This window comes from Cavia porcellus, unplaced genomic scaffold (assembly GCF_034190915.1).
Source record: "Cavia porcellus strain 051 isolate PalLab524CR breed Dunkin Hartley unplaced genomic scaffold, mCavPor4.1 scaffold_18, whole genome shotgun sequence".
Lineage (NCBI taxonomy): Eukaryota > Metazoa > Chordata > Mammalia > Rodentia > Caviidae > Cavia > Cavia porcellus.
In genome coordinates, this window is record NW_026947501.1 from 52923925 (window position 1) to 52940317 (window position 16393).

At 35.8% G+C, this 16393-nt stretch overlaps 1 protein-coding gene and 1 non-coding gene across 2 annotated transcripts in view; one reads left to right on the forward strand and one right to left on the reverse strand.

Annotated features, from left to right (window-relative positions):
- The window catches only part of Tmem131 (transmembrane protein 131), a 168011-nt gene that overhangs the window by 24713 nt on the left and 126905 nt on the right, over positions 1-16393 (forward strand). The gene's annotated exons all lie outside the window — the stretch shown is intronic.
- Positions 13691-13833, reverse strand: LOC111757345 (small nucleolar RNA SNORA2/SNORA34 family). The gene has a single exon (XR_002791716.1). It is a non-coding gene; the product is annotated as a small nucleolar RNA SNORA2/SNORA34 family (small nucleolar RNA).

Sequence of the window (16393 nt, forward strand, 5' to 3'; positions counted from 1 at the left end):
ATCAAACTGAGGTAAAGAACATCTATTTTGAATATCTATAGTCTTTTTTTAAATCATGAATGAGTGTTAGACTTTATCACAAGCTTTTTCTGCATCTTCTGAGGTAATCAGGTGATTTTTTTTCTTTTGTCTTTTAGTGGGGTATTTTTAACTTTTACCAGAAATTTATTATATATTTGCATAGAAAAAAAACTTCTAAAAATGTGTGATAGGGTACAACATCTGATTTTTACAGTGAAAACTGTCATATTGTTTTAGCAATCTTTTTGTTTTTCACCCCTGCATGTGTCCCTCAGATTTTTAAAGCTAACCGGTTCCAGCAGTCTTAAGGGCAGAAAAAGAGGGAGAGGGAATTGAAATTCATGCATGTTGTATGAGTTGGTTTACTTCTGTCTTCTACTCTGTTTTCTCCACTCATACTGGATCAAGGCGTTTACACTAAATCACAGTCCCAGACTCTCTTTATTTTCAGACAGAGTTTCACTAAGTCAGTTAGTTGCCCAAGCTGGACTTGAACTTGCAGTCCTCCTGCCTCAGCCTCCAAGAGTGCTGGTATTACAGATGTAAACCACCATGCTCAGCTTCAGTTTTCTTCATTAGCAAATAGATTCTACTATATAGATACACTATATTTTATTTATTCACTTGTTTATGGCTTTTGGTATTTTTTTCAGATTTTGGACCATTAGGATATAGGACAGTAATCATCTTTAATTTCTTATTAACTTGATCTGGAACCCCATATAACTTACAGTTTTACCATGACTGATCTTTTTTTTTTTTTTAATTTTATTTAAGAGGAAAAAGAGAAAAACACAAAACAAAACAAAGCGGTGTAAGGGTACACGTAATACAGAACTACCAAAAAAAAAAAAAACATAACAGTAAGAAATCACCTGTTAATAGATTACATATTATCATCTTGGAAATAGTTGCTCAAATCACAGTATCAAAGAATATAAAGTGGACATTCAAACAGAGAGACTGCAAACAGCTGTGTTCAGTGATCCAAAAACATTAATATAGTCAGCTATTTAACACCCCTAAACACACTTGCTGTTATATCCGTTAGAGCTCTTTTTTTTCCCCTCTTTTTTACAACAAAATTTACACATTTTGTATTTTATTATTCCTTAGTTCTTATTACTTTTTTGGGGGGGAGAGAATAAAGTCAAATATGGCAAAACAAAGCTGTCAGTCAAAACTAAGGATAGACATAGCACATGATGTAGAACAGAGTACAAGGTTATCAACAATGGTTATCAACGTTGTCTCTTGTTTCCTTAAAAAGAATTGTCTATCTCATTAGATATTATAAAGTTGGACAAAACAGTAGAGAACAAGACCAATAAAACTTAGGCATTGTAAACATTACAGGACTTCCAAAGGAGATAATAGTCAAACCAGAATGGGCATCTTAGTGAATCTTATTGCCTTCAAAGTAGTTGCCTATACCCTCAAACTTGATACTATCATACAGAATGGAACAGAGTCTAATCAGTCAAAACAAGATCGTGGGAGTATTACAGGACTTCAAAACAAGTTAATAGGAAATCAAAAAGAGTTACTATTATATATCCTAATTTTTAAAATTTTTCCCCTTAATTAAAACAAACATAAGAAATAACTAAATTTTTTTAAAGAATAAGGGAGAGATTGAGATAAAACAGGACATAACAATATAACAATATAGGTCAAAGCATGACTGTTTCAGCAACCTAGTGCTTCACCACCGAATAACCCGACTTAATAGTAGTTACCATAGTGTCTGTCTTTTTCCTTGAAATATTTGGATAAAACTTCATATACTATAGCTTCAAATATTTCCATATCAAGAAGCCCAGAATAAAACCTTTCTAATTAATAAGTGAAAACTTTATAAGGCTTCAAGGCCACATAATGGGGAATCATGATTACCACATATTTTTATATATTTGAATCATTACTTACATTAGGGAAACTATTCGGTATTCACACATGCGAGATTGATTTATTTCACTTATGAGTATGGTCTCAAGCTGTGCCCATTTATTGATAAATATCTCAATGTGATCCTTCTTTATAGCTGAATAATACTCCATTGTATAGAAATACCACAACTTTTTTATCCATTCCTCAGTTGATGGACACTTGGGTTGTTTCCAAGATCTGGCGATTACAAATTGTGCTGCTATAAACATAGGTGCACATATATCACTGTGGTATGATGCTTTCAGTTCTTCTGGGAATATGCCTAGAAGTGGAATAGCTGGAATAAATGGGATTTCCAATCCCAACTTTTTGAGAAATCTCCAGACAGACCTCCACAAAGGCTGTACCAGTCTACACTCCCACCAACAGTGCAGGAGAGTTCCTTTTTCCCCACAGCCTCTCCAGCATTTGTTGTTGGTTTTCTTGATCCTGGCCATTCTTTCAGGAGTGAGATGGTATCTCAGTGTGGTTTTAATTTGCGTTTCTCTAATGACCAATGATGATGAGCATTTTTTCATGTATTTATTTGCCATTTGCATTTCTTCATTTGAGAATTGCGTATTCATCTCAGATGCCCATTTTTGGATTGGCTCTTTGAATTTTGGAGGTCTGAGTTTTTTTAATTCTTTATATGTTTTAGACAAGAGTCCCTTGTCTGAGAGGGAGTTCACTAAAATCTTTTCCCAGTTTGTGGGTTTTCTTTTCACTATGCTGGAGATTTCTTTTGACATGCAGAAACTTTTTAATAAGAAGTGGTCCCAGTTATTGATTCTGGGAAGTATTTCCTGTGCGGTTTGAGTCCTGTTCATGAATTCTCTACCTACTCCTATGTCTCCAAGGTTTCTACCCAATTTGTCTTCCAATAGATTTAGTGTTTCTGTTTTAATATTCAGATCTTTGACCCATTTAGATTTTAATTTAGTACATGGTGATAGACATGGGTCTAGCTTTAGTTTTCGGCAAATGGAGAGCCAGTTTTTCCAGCACCATTTATTAAAGAGACTGTCGTTCTTCCAGTGAACCTGCTTGGCTCCTTTATCAAAGCTAAGGTGGTTGAGTGTGTTTGTAGTTGTGGTTGTATCTTCTAATCTATTCCATTGATCTTGGGCTCTGTTTTGATTCCAATACCATGTTGATTTTACTACTGTTGCTTTGTAGTATAACTTCAAACCATGACTGATCTTAGTTCAGTCTGGTTTGTTTGATTGCTGTTTGGAAACTGTTACAATTGATAGTATCAAGTCTGAGAGTATAGGCAACTACACTGAAGATGACAAGATTCACTACGATACCCATTCTGGTTTGATTATTACCTGTTTTTGTAGTTTTATACTATCTACAAATGTGTTTTTATTAATATTGTTAATACTGCTATATTCAATTATATTATGTCTGATGATATAAACAATTCTATTGAAGATAACAAAAGACAACACAGTAACCATTGTAGAACACTGTATACAGTGGTTTTATATTACTTTTTCATTTCATGTCTTTATAGGAATATGTTTTGTTTTGTCTTGCTTTGTTTTGTTTCTCCTAATATAAAAAGGATGTTAAGACTCATGCATACATAGAACCTGTAAACAGTTCATGAGAACTGATCTTATAACTCATGATGAAATGAACAACTACTTTGAGGAAAAAGAGACACTATAGTACCCAATGTTGATCCCATAGTGTCATGATGTGAAATCTAGAAATACTATTATTCTTTGTTCAGAGTGATTTTAGCCTGCTTTGGTTTGTTTAATCTTAACATAAGTGAAGGCATGGATAACTGCATGTATGTTTAAGTGTATAGGATTGATAACCGTATTACTAAGTTTTTGTTGGATAGTTGAACAGAACTGTTTGCAGACTCACTGTTTGAATCCCTACTTTGTATGCTTCACTTTTGTAACTTGAATAACTATTTGTAAGAGGACAATATGTAATCATTAACTAGTGATTTCTTACTCTTCGTTTTTTCTTTGAAAGTATGTATTATTTTTACCTTTTTTTCTGGTTTTTTTAGTCTTTAAATAAAATTTTTTTAAAAAGATTTTGGACCATTACTCTAAAGATTCTATAAAGATTCAAGAAAAGCCTTTTTATTTTTATTTGTTTTTTGGCATGGGAATTGAACTCAGGACCTCACACTTGCCAGGCAAACATTGTACTGCTAAGCTGTATCCCTGGCCCCTAAGAAAAGTCTTTTTTGGGTAAATATTTTCATTTCTTTTAAGCAAATACTTTCAGGAATGGATTGATGGATTGTATGGTGAGATTATGTTTAATTTTATAAGAAACTATTTAACCGTTGCTATCAATATGCTATCAGTATGTGGGATATCTTTGTCTACCCTGTCCATCATGTTAGTGAGTGTATAGAAGGATTTCATTGTGGTCTGAATTTACATTTGCATAATGACTGATGATATGGGACTTCTTTTCATGTGTTTCTTGGCTATAGATCTTCCATTATTTAAGTCAGCTGTCGTTCCAATATTTATCAAGTTGGTTAGTTTATAAACTCTTGAGAGTCACTTACATATCATGGATGTGAATCTTTTATGACAGATCTTTGTTGCTAATTTTTTTCAGTGTCTAGGAGACTTTTCATTTTTTTCTGAACTAATTGTGTGTGTGTGTGTGTGTGTGTGTGTGTGTGAATGTGAATAGTAGGAGGTAGGACTCGGTATTCATTATTTGCATAGTGATGTTCAGCCATTCCAGCACAGTGAAAAGACTTCTCTTTCTCCATTGAATTGCTTTGACACTTTTATTGAAAATCAATAAGCCATAAATGTGCATGTCTATTTTTGGATTCTCAGTTCTATCCTGTTGATTTACATATCTGTCACTGTGTCAGCACCACACTTTCTTGACTACTACACCTTTTTAGTAAGTCTTTAAGGAAGCAGGATATTCACCAGCTTTGTTCTTTTTAAAGGGTACTTTGGCTACTTTAGTTACTTGCATTTAAAGTTTAGACTTAACAATTTCACATGTGCACAGAAAAGCCTCATGAAATTCTTACTGGGAGTACCTTAGGTCTGTAGGATCAGTTTGGAGCTCAGCATAATAGAATTGAGTGTTTAATACCTAAACATATGATATATCAAGTTAGGTTTCCTTTAATTTCCTTAAAACAGTTTTATATAGTTTTCAATATACTAGAGTTACACGTATTTTATTAAATATATCCTTCTTTTATGTTTTGGGGTACTATTAGAAATTAGCCAGTTTTTGATACTGACTTTTATCCTGTAACCTTAGTTTTATAGCACTTATTAAAATTGTAAATTCATTAAGATTTTCTACATACATGTCTACAAATAGTATCTATAGCTTTCTCTTTACAATTTACTGTGTATGCTTCTTTTTATTGTCTCAGTGCAAATAGCTAAGATTTGCAGATTTTATTTCAAATAAAATGTCACAAACAGGAATCCCGCTCTTGTTCCCAGTTTTAGGGGAAAGCATTCAGCCTTTCCTTATTTTACATTTGATGTTATTTATAGGTTTTCCATTATTGCTTATAATCAGGCTGAGGAAGGTCTTTCTATCCTTTGTTCAAATAGTTTTCATAGTGAATTTATCAAATGCTTTTTGATGTTCTTTTGTGGGGGTTGTCGTTTTGAGACAGGGTTTTTCTGTACATTTCAGGCTGGACTTGAACTCATTTTGTAGCCCAAATTGACCTCAAACTCTCAGGGATCCTCCTGCCTCAGCCTCTTGAGTGCTGGAATTCCAGATGTATGCCACCACAGCCAGGAAATGCTTTTTTCTGTGTATCAAGATGGTTACAATAACTTAGTTTTTCTTTTTTAAAAAAATATTAATATGATGAATGCATCAATTTTTTTAAATGTTAAATCAGTCTTACATTTCTGTTATTTTGTTCATCACCATACATTGATCATTTTTATATATTGCTGTACTCAATTTGGTAAAACATTAAGAATTTTAGTGCCTACAATTAATAAGAGATGTTTATTTTGGTTTTTATACAATATTTTTGTCTACTGATGTCAGGTTAATGTTGGCTTCGATTTTTTTAATAGTGCTGAATTATTTGTATAGGAGTAGTCTAAGCTATTTCAGCATTATTTGTTTATTAAAATTCATTAATGAAACCATTTAGAGTTCAGACAAGAAAATTACAAACTGATTTTGGAACAGTTTATTGTTCCAGAAAGCAAAGAATTGTTCAGAGACTAGTGGGAGCATGTTAGACACTAATCTGGTTTAAGGAATTCTCATTGGGCAAATTCAGGATATTTTGAACCTTAAAAAAGAGTAATAATTATTATTGGGAGAAGAATCTGTGAGTCCATAGTGATATGCAAAAAAATGACATTACTAAAGAATGCAGTCTAATAAATGTACCAAACTGAATTAGAAAATTATGGCTTTGTACAGCAGCCATTGTAATTATTGATTCAGCTAGCAGTTGACTGTGGATGCTGAAATTGTTAGGGAAAGATGCATCCCAGAAGTTCTTCTTATAGATTATTACTGACTGAGAGGAAAAGATGTATCTTTATGGTAGAAATTAGGTGGCTGTATTAACCAGATGATCTAATTTAGCATTGTCAGTAATATTAGACAAATTGATATTTGCCGCCGGATGAGTACATGTTATTTACATATAGTTCTTGACCAAAGTGTTTAATCTGAGTTTAGTCATGAAGAAACACTATACCAAATCAAGGTTTGGGGATGTTCTGCAAAACAGTAGGTCTTCATTTTTCAAAAAGAAATATAATGGGGAAGAAAAAAATTGAAGGGTCTATTCTGATTTAAAGAGATGTTTCAGCAGAGGTAAGACATGATCCTTGACTGGGTTCTAGACTGTTTTTTTAAAAAGCTTATAGTATTATGTATCACTATTAAAATAGTCCTTGGCTGTGATAATAGAAGCATGATTACTCAGGACAGTGTCCTTGTTTTTAGGTGATCCATGCCAGAAGTTACTTACTAAGAACTGTAGCCTTTAAAACAGTTTGGTCAAAAAAAGCAGAGGAAAAAGTAATAATGGGATGTGCTGAGACAAATCTGCCAGCATTATTCTTCAGTAGACTGTAATAGAATTGTCTGTCCGTCAGTCCAAGTTCTTAGCAGAAAAGTTTGGCAGAAAATGTTTTCCTGTGTGTGATTCAGGTCACTGCGGCTCCTTAGGCTCCAGGGCTGTGGTTCAGTGTGAGTTCCGCACACCCCCGCACCACACCGGCCCTGCTCTCCAGGCCTGTGCCTCCTGCACCCGAGCCTGTGTCCTAGCTGGGTGCAGCGGGCTGCCGCTCCCTCCTCACCTGCAGTCTTCAAGAAAGAACATTTCTCCTCCTTCCCTGGCCTCACCCTTACCTGGGTTTCTTGACTGTTTGAAGCTTCTTCTTGCTACTTGGAAAACCTATCTAAAGAATTATCTGTGGCTTCAATTGGGCCAAATCTGGGGCTTTTCTTTTTTCTTTCTTTCTTTCTTTCTTTTTTTTTTTTTTTGAGACAGAGTCCTGCTCTATAGTCCAGGCTGGTTTTGAACTCACAATGTATGCCAGGCTGGGCTCGAACTCACAGCAGTCCTTCTGCCTCAGCCTCCCGACTGCTGGGAGTGTTCCACAATTTTAAAGGTGTATGCCATAATTACAGAGTCCTCCCCTGATTCTATCTAGTACAGCCTTTGATGCTGTTGACCCCTCCTCTCGGCTTCCACATATGAGCTATCTTTTCTGGTCCTCCTCACAAACCTCTACTGTCAGTGGCTCCGCTGCTGCCTAAGGGAGGCTCTGCCTTGTGTTAAACTGTAAGCTTCAGCTCTTTTCTTCCTTCATGGCTTTGGGAAGCTTCAGTTTTCACCTCTTTGTTAGTGTCTTCAGCTGTAAACTCTTTCCTCACGTTCAAGTGCTGTCTTGGGGTTCCACATCGGCATTTTCACATGCACATTTAATCTCAGATCCTGATTGTCTGAGGTTGAGCTAAACTTTTCTTCACATTCCCCTTCAAATCTGGTCATTTACCTGTCTTCAGTATGGCAGGCGTTGTTCAGTCAGCAGCCTTCAAGCTTTCACTTTGTATCATTGCAACCTGCAAAGTCACAAGCTAAGTTCTACAAACTGTGGTTCAGTACATCTGGATAAAGGCCCAACTCTGCATTTTACTGAGGGCCAGCGCAATTTGATGGAGTGCTCCAAGACTCTACTTTGAGAACACTTTAGTTAGAACTACTTTAGTTACTAATTGCAGAATTAGTTTTTTTGCTAGTTCACCAGGAGCTTCCTCTACCTTCAAGAAGCTGATCTTATTTGGTGACTCCCTCTGTGCCTGGGAGGTTGCTGAGAGCTGGGGAACTTGAACTTTCAGAAAGGGAGACCTGAGCTCTCCCCTTGACCGTGCCGCCCACCAGCAGTGGAAACTTGGGCAAGTTACTAGAAAATGAGAAAGTGGCATGTAACTTCCAGGACTTAGCACATGCTCTGATTTATTTCCTGTTCTCGAGCCTCTTTTGATTCCTCCCAATATTCCCTGAATTTCAGGCCTACAGAATTTAGGCTTGTAATCAACTCACCCTGCAGTGAGGTCATAAAATAACCTGTCCCTTCCTATCATTTGAATGAGCTGATGCCTTCAGTTTATAGCCAGTGGACAGTACCAAAAATGATACCCCTCATGCTTTGAAGCAAACCAGATTATTAAAGGGCAGACCAGAGGTTAGAATCTGCCCCTGGTTAGAAAATACAGTGATGGTTTTATGTAATCAAGATAAAAGTGTAAGTAACTCCTTGGGCACAACAGAATTTCTGGTTTGTGTTTTTTTTTAAACTTAGAACCTGCCAAGAACTTGGCGTTTTTTTACTTTTGTCTCTGTATGAAAACAATCACATTTATTTGAACACCTAATTTCATTTTAGAATTCTATTGGATAATTTTTTTCACTTAAAATTTATGTGAGAGATGAGAAATAAGCTAGTAAAGACTGATGGTGAATAAAATTATTAGACCATGCATTTGCAGTAGTCATGTTTGGCAGTAAAAAACACCAGTTTATAGTACTTAATGAGGACAGATATTCTTTACATCTTTTCCTCTAGTTACAAAACTTTCTTAATTTAATTAATATCTATCCTGCTTGTCAAACCTAAGTGAGATCCTATTTTTCTAATCACGTTAGACTATTAATTTAACTTAAAGCTACTTTTTAAAAACTAGGATTGGGGATCCCATTTGACCCAGCTATTTCCCTTCTGGGTATTTTCCCAGAAGAATTTAAGACATCGCACCACAGAGATATATGTACACCCATGTTTATAGCAGCACAGTTTATAATAGCCAGATCTTGGAAACAACCTAATGCCCATTGACAGAGGAATGGATAAAAAGATTTGATATTTCTATATAATGGAATAGTGTTTAGCCACTAAGAATGATAAACTGGACATTTTTATAGGTAAGCTGATATACCTTGAGAACATGCTTATTAGTGAAATAAATATGTCATGCATTGTATTGTTTCATTAGTATGATAAGGAAAAAGCATGAATTTTGTCCCAGAGAGAATGATTTCAGCCAGGCAGTGACTCTGTCCACACCTGTTTACTTTAACCCACTGTGAGCCATTTTGAGTTGTCTCTTGGATGTCTTAAGAAATGATGTGCTATAAGGTTTGGGTTTTTCGCATGTGGATATCCAGTTGTTCCAGTATATTTATTGAGGGTATAACCCTTTCTCCACTTAATTGCTTTTGCATCTTTGCCAGAAGTCAGTTGTCTGTTATGTGGGTATCTATTTTGGGACTTTATATTGGTACTTTGGTCCTATCTTGATATCAATGCCATTTTGTCATGATTGGTGTAACCTTGTGGTAAGTCTTGGGATTGGGGAGGTTTGGAGCTCTGATTTTGTGCCTTTGACAAAGTTGTTTAGATTATTCTGAGTCGTATTTTTACAGAAATGTAACAATCAAAATGTTAATCTTTATGAAAAATGTTGGCAGTTTGATAAGAGATTGTGTTCTCTGATATTTATTATTCTATTCATTTTTTGTTTTATTTTATTTTTAATTTCTTGAAAGATACAAGAATATTTCATAACGTTCTTTTCTTGTAAATGTACTTGGTGTTTTAAGAAAGCTATTTTTTTTTTTTTTTTGTCTTTTAAAATGTATCTGATTGTGCTTAAGTCTCTGTCACCACTTGAATTGTTCATTTGTTTTGTGTTCTCCTTTTGTTCTTATAGGTTGGTCATTTGAGCTTTAAAATGTACAACTCTGGTAAATTCCAAAACTCCAGTGGTGTGTTCTGTAGGAAATGGGCAGGCTTCTTGGCTATGTATTTCCTTTGGAGCTGTCTTCCGAAAATTTGGACTGCTTTGAGGACATTTGTGTATCAGAATTCAGCTTAGTTTCACTCTTTGAATCTTTATTGGCTAAAATTTTAGCCATCTGTGACTGCAGAGCTTCTGTTTCTATAGGTAGAATCTTGGCTACCTATAGAGTATATAGGGTGGGATATAGATTGAGATACGGTAAATGTGGAGCACTAGCAGTCAGCAGACCCATGTCTCCTCTTCTGCCTCTTGATTGATTTGACTTCTAGATGATTTATGAACTTTTGTTTAAAAACCAGACTAGTATCACTCCTAAATTGCTAAGTTTACCTATTTTCTTAATCCACTATCACCCAGAGTAGAATATCCTGAAAATAGACCCTATTCTAATATTCTTTCGTAGGGCATCAGATATCAGAAGAAGAAAGTTTAGAGACTGTAGGGTTAGCTACAGTCAGTCTGGGGAAAGTGAGGGAGAGGAAAAGTGGGAATGTCTGTGAAACCTGCTGCCCTCAATTTTGACTCATTGCGTGATTGAATTATAACACATTCTATGTAATCCATATACCTTAAATATATGGCTTTTAAAATTTTATGTAAATATTTGTGTGTTATCCAAATAACAATGTAGACTACACAGCTTTGCCCAAGTTTTTCTTTAGGAATTGCTTTTTCCCCGTTCACTACTCTAATCAGAATTCAAGTACTAGCTCGGTATTGTATGTGTGAATATACATGTATGTTTGCATATTTTTATTTTTTGTTCTTCTGTGCTAAGATTTTTAATATCCCACAAGATAGGTATTGCTGATCGGTAGCCATAATTATCACATGACATAGTTACATACATCTGAGAGGAAACATTTCAGAATAATAGACAAGTTGAATAACAAGTCTATCAAGGTATAATTGATATGGAAGAAACGACACACATTTAGAGTGTCAGTGTTGAGCTCCCCCCATAGATACACCTGTGAAACTGTTTGCACTGTGAAGATAATAGTGAGCTTAAGGACTCTTTCCAAGTTCTTTTTTTTTGTCTTTTTCGTTTTTATGGGTACCAGGGATCGAACTCACGACTGCCTGCTTGCAAGGCAGGTGCTTATGCCGCTGAGCTAAATCCCCAGCCCCTCTTTCCAAGTTCTGTTAAAGCCATTTATAGTCTTTTTTTCTTTATCCCAGCTGCAAGCAACAACTCTTCTGTTTTCGATCACTCTATACCAGTTTGCATATTCCAAAAGTTTATGTAAACAGAATCATGTAGTATGTTCTCTTTTGATTTATGCCTTGTTCCAGCACAATTATTTTGAGATCACTGGTTGTGTACGTTGGTAGTTTGTTTTTTCCCTTCCTCTGCTGCATAATATTCTACTGTGTGGGGAGGCATGTGACAGCCTATTTATCCATTCACTGATATGTTGGAGTATAGGTGATTTCCTCTAATATAAAGTCAGTGTGTGTATATGTATAGCAGAGGATCCCTGCCCCCAAGCCAGTATACTTTAGTTTGTTAGTTGCCCAGGTAATAGTTCCAGTTCCTGTTACTTTTGTTTCTTACAAATACTCATCATTGTGATGCATAGCTAGCTGGTCACTATGATGCAAATTATATAAACCAATCCTCAGCTGACAAGCCAGTCTGCCTCTGGACTTCTGCTTGCTTGTCCCATATAAGTCCTAGACCACCAGAGATGGGGCCTGATGTTTTGGGAATGATCCCAGTCAGTGCCTCTCAGTGTAAATAAATCTGCCTCCAAATCCTGGGTGTTGTTTCAGTGTTTCTGCTTGCTGTTGCACAAGTGTTTTCTTTTGTTTTGGGCAAGTGATTGGAAATAGAATGTCTGATAGGCAGGTGTATATTTACCTTTTTCAGAAACTGTTAATATGTGTTTTCTAAGCTGTACCATTCCCATCAGCAGCATATTAGCATTTTTATGTGCTTTTTATATTGTGTCTGCTTAAATATTTGTTAAATCTTTTCTGCATTTTAAAACTAGAGTTTCTTATAATTGTGAGAGTTGTTTACATATTCTAGCTACAAATCCTATTCAAATAAATGTGCAAATATTGTCTCTAGTTTGCAACTTGTATTTGTGTTTTACTCTTTTGAAGAGTAAAAGGTGTTTTAAAAATTTTAATCAAATCTGATTTTTTTCTTTTATAGTTTTTTTTGGTAACAGAACATTTCTGCAAATTCAAGGTCACTAAAATTTTCTCCTATGTTGATTTTTAGCTTCAGGATTTTTAGCTCTTACATTAAGTCCTGCCATTCATTTTAACTTACTTTCTGTAAGGATTGAGTTGTCACAATGTTGTTGTCTTTTTCCTCTTTCCTATATAGCTATCCATTTCTATCAGCATAGTTTATTGAAAAGATTATTTCCCCTGTTGAATTGTCTAGCATCTTTTCTCAAAATCAGTTGACCATGTATGTGGGAGTCTAGAGTCTCTCTTCATTTTATATGGCTGTTGTCTTTATGTTAGTTACACTTATCATTGGTTATTATGGCTGTAAGTCATTGGGACTGTGTATGTGTGTGTGCGTGTTGTATGTGTCTGAGAAAGGGTCTTGTTATGTAGTTCAGGCTGGCCTCAAACTCACAGTTACCTTCTTCCAACCTCACTTTCCTCAGGGCTAGAAATAAAGGCTTCCACCACTTGAAGCTATGACTTTAAGTTATAAAACCAGGCAGTTTTAAATCCTCCAGTTTTTTTTTTAAGGGGGTAAAATTAAACACAACACAACAGAACAAAATAGAACATAAGATAGGAATGTAAGAGATATAAATTTCAAAGCTGGGTGACCTGAGAGCTTCACTGTCTATCATATTGTCTCTTGTTTTCTTCCAAATAGTTGTTCATGTCTTTGTATACAGAGAATTCATACAAAGCAACACAGTATAAAACTGATCCAAACTAAATGAGAAAGGCATTTTAGGTCTTCAAAACCAGACAATAGGGAAGTCATAATGGTTGTCGTAAAGTCTTCCATTCTCTTCAAAATAGCTGTCCACACCTTCATGTATACTGAAGCTCAACAAAACAGAACAGGCAAGGGAGGATGGGTTGCTTGATTTCCCAGCGCTCAAGGTCCCAGCATGTCATGGGTCCCAGTAAACGTCAGTGGCTCCTGTCCTGGGCCGCTGGAGCCTGCCACACTCAGAGCTGCTCACCAGGGCAGGAGGGGTTGCTTGGTTTCCCAATGTTCCAAGTCCCAGCATGGCACGGGTCTCAGTAAACGCCAGTAGCTCCCATCCTGGGCCACCAGAGCCTGCCATGCTCACAGCCACTCACCATGGTGGGAGGGGTTGCTTGGTTTCCTGGCGCTCCAGGTCCCAGCATGGCATGGGTCCCAGTAAACGCTGGTGGCATCCCAGAGCCTGCCATGCTCACCAGGGGGGAAGAGGTTACTTCAAGCTGTTTCTTTCTAATGAATTGACCATTTCACTGCCCAGGTTCTGAAATGGCCATAGAAAGCAGACCATAGAAAGACATCTCTTTAGGCTCCTGCTTGAAACCAACAGCATCAGGAAGCTGCCAGCCTTAATTCAGGGCCAGTCTTTTTTCTTTTTTAAAATTGGTCTCACTGTTTTGGAGATCTTTTACATTTCCATATGTCATCCCATAAATTTTACCAAAAAGAAAAAAGAAAACTTTGCTGAGATTTTGATTGAAATCACATTGAATATCTTAATTAATCTAGGAAAATTTGGTGTCTTAACAGCATTGAGTCTTGGTTCAAAACATGGTATTTCTCTATTTTCTTAAGACTTTTTTAATTTTTACAATGTTTGATAGACTGTGTCCTTTGGTATTTTACATATTTGGATACTGTTGTAAGTGATTTTGATCTTTGGTTTCCAGTCATTCTTTCTAGTATTAAGAGATGCAATGGATTTTTATGTATTGTTCTTATACCCTGCCACTTTCTTGTTCTGTAGGATTTTTTTAGGTTTTAGAATTTTCTGTATTAAAAATGATATTGCCTATGTGCCAGAAACAGTCTGTCTTTTCCAGTCTACATTCTGATTTTTCTTCTTGCCTTTCATTTTCTCAATATGATATTGAATCGGAATAGTCGGAGATGATTTCCTTGTCAGTTTTCATGAAAAATGTTTTGTCTGTTACGGTTGTGATGTTAGCTAGCTTTTTAATTCTTGATTGCCAATATCTTTTATCATGAAAGGATGATAAATTTTGTCAAATGCTTTTTCTGCATTTTTTGAGATGACTGTGGGGTTTTTTAAAAAGTCTTTAAGATGAACTCCCTTTTTAAACAGATACTAACTCAGTATTGCATTCCTGGAGTAGTCCCTCTTGGTCATCATAAATTTATCCTTTTTATATACTTATGGATTGTATTGGTTGGAATTTTGTTAAGCTTTAACTTTATAGTAACAAAGATATTATATTGGCCTACAGTTTGTTTTTTGTTGTTTTTTAATGTCTGGCTGTTTGAGGAATCAGAATCATACTGGCCTCTAAAGTGAGTTGGGAGGGTTTTTTCATGTATTTTCTGGGGGAGTTTGTACAGAATTTTTTTCCCCTTAAATTATTTGAGAGTGTTGATCATTGAATAATATATCTTGGCCTTGAGTTTTATTTAAGGAGAATGAAGGGGTGTGTGTGTGTGTGTGTGTGTGTGTATGATGAACCCAGGGTCTCATACATGGTAGACAAGCACTCTTAAGCTGAGCTGCATCCAGGACTTTTTATGTAATGTATTTAATTTTTCTGAGACAAGATCTTGAAAAATTACCCAGGCTGGCCTTGGGGTTTTGATCCTTCTTACCTCAGCCTCCCAGGTAGCTGAGATACAGGAATATCCTGCAGTCCTGCTCTAAGATTTTGACTACAAAATAAATTGAGTCAGTTCATTTAGGACTATCCAAGTTAACCAGTTTTTCCTGAGTGACCTTGGACATTTTGAATCTTTGAAGGAATTTGTACATATCCTAGAGTGAATTACTGGCTATAATAATAGAAATGCTAATTATATTTGCTAATCAGCCTTCTAATACTTATAGAAAGTATAGTTGTATCTAGTCATGTTCCTAATACATGACTTTTCTCTTTTTAATAACTGAATAGTCTGGTTAGAGGTTTATCAGGATTTTTTTGTTTGTTTGTGTTTTATTTTTATGTCTTTCTGAGACAGGATCTCACTATGCAATTCAAGCTGGCCTTGAGCTCCCTTTGTAGCCCAGGCTGGTCCCAAACTTGCTACAACTCTCTTGCCTCAGCCTCTTGAGTACTAGGATTACAGGCATGTACCATTACGCCCTGCAATTAATTGTTTTTATCAGCTTTACTTCCTCTGATTTTTCTCTGTTTTATACTATTTCATTGTTTCTTTTTGTAATGGTGCTGGGGATCGGACCTAGAACCTCACACAGGCTAGGCAAGCTCTCCACCACTGCACCATTCTCCCAAATCCAGTTTATGGTTATTAGTTCGTGTCATTTTCCATGAGTTTAATCTGCTGTTCATGTTCTGATTTCTTAGTTTTTTTGTACTGGGAATCGAACTCACAACCTCTTACTTGCCAGGTAGGTGCCTTGTTACTGAGCTATATCCCCAGCCCTCTTAATTAGTTCTTTGGGCATATAGGAAAAAAATACAGGATATGGATGATTGTTTATCTAATATTTAGAATGTAATCTTACATGTTGTATATCCATGTAGATATAAATCATATACCTTGTAGTGTATGATTTGAAATTATACAATATAAATCCCCTGCCTAGTAGCTGAGTTGGCATAAGTGCATCTATCATTTTAACAGACACTTTGAAGATGAGTATTGCACCACTGTAGTTACAGGCCCATCAACAGCTTACTTCTTATCACTTTTAACCTGTAGTAACAGCAAGGCTACTAAGTACCTCTGGAAGCAGTATTTCCAGATTGGCATAATTGACTTTACAGTAGCTTGATACATGCCTTTTTAAAAGATTGGAGGTGTTTAAATATTGAATTTTTAAAATAATCTTACATAAATTTGTAAAATCTTTCTTTGTAATATTTTTAAACTTTGAAAAAATCCATAATGAAAACTGAGTAAAGCCGGGGGTTTAGTTCAGCGGTATAAGCACCTGCCTGGCAAGCGCAAGGTCCT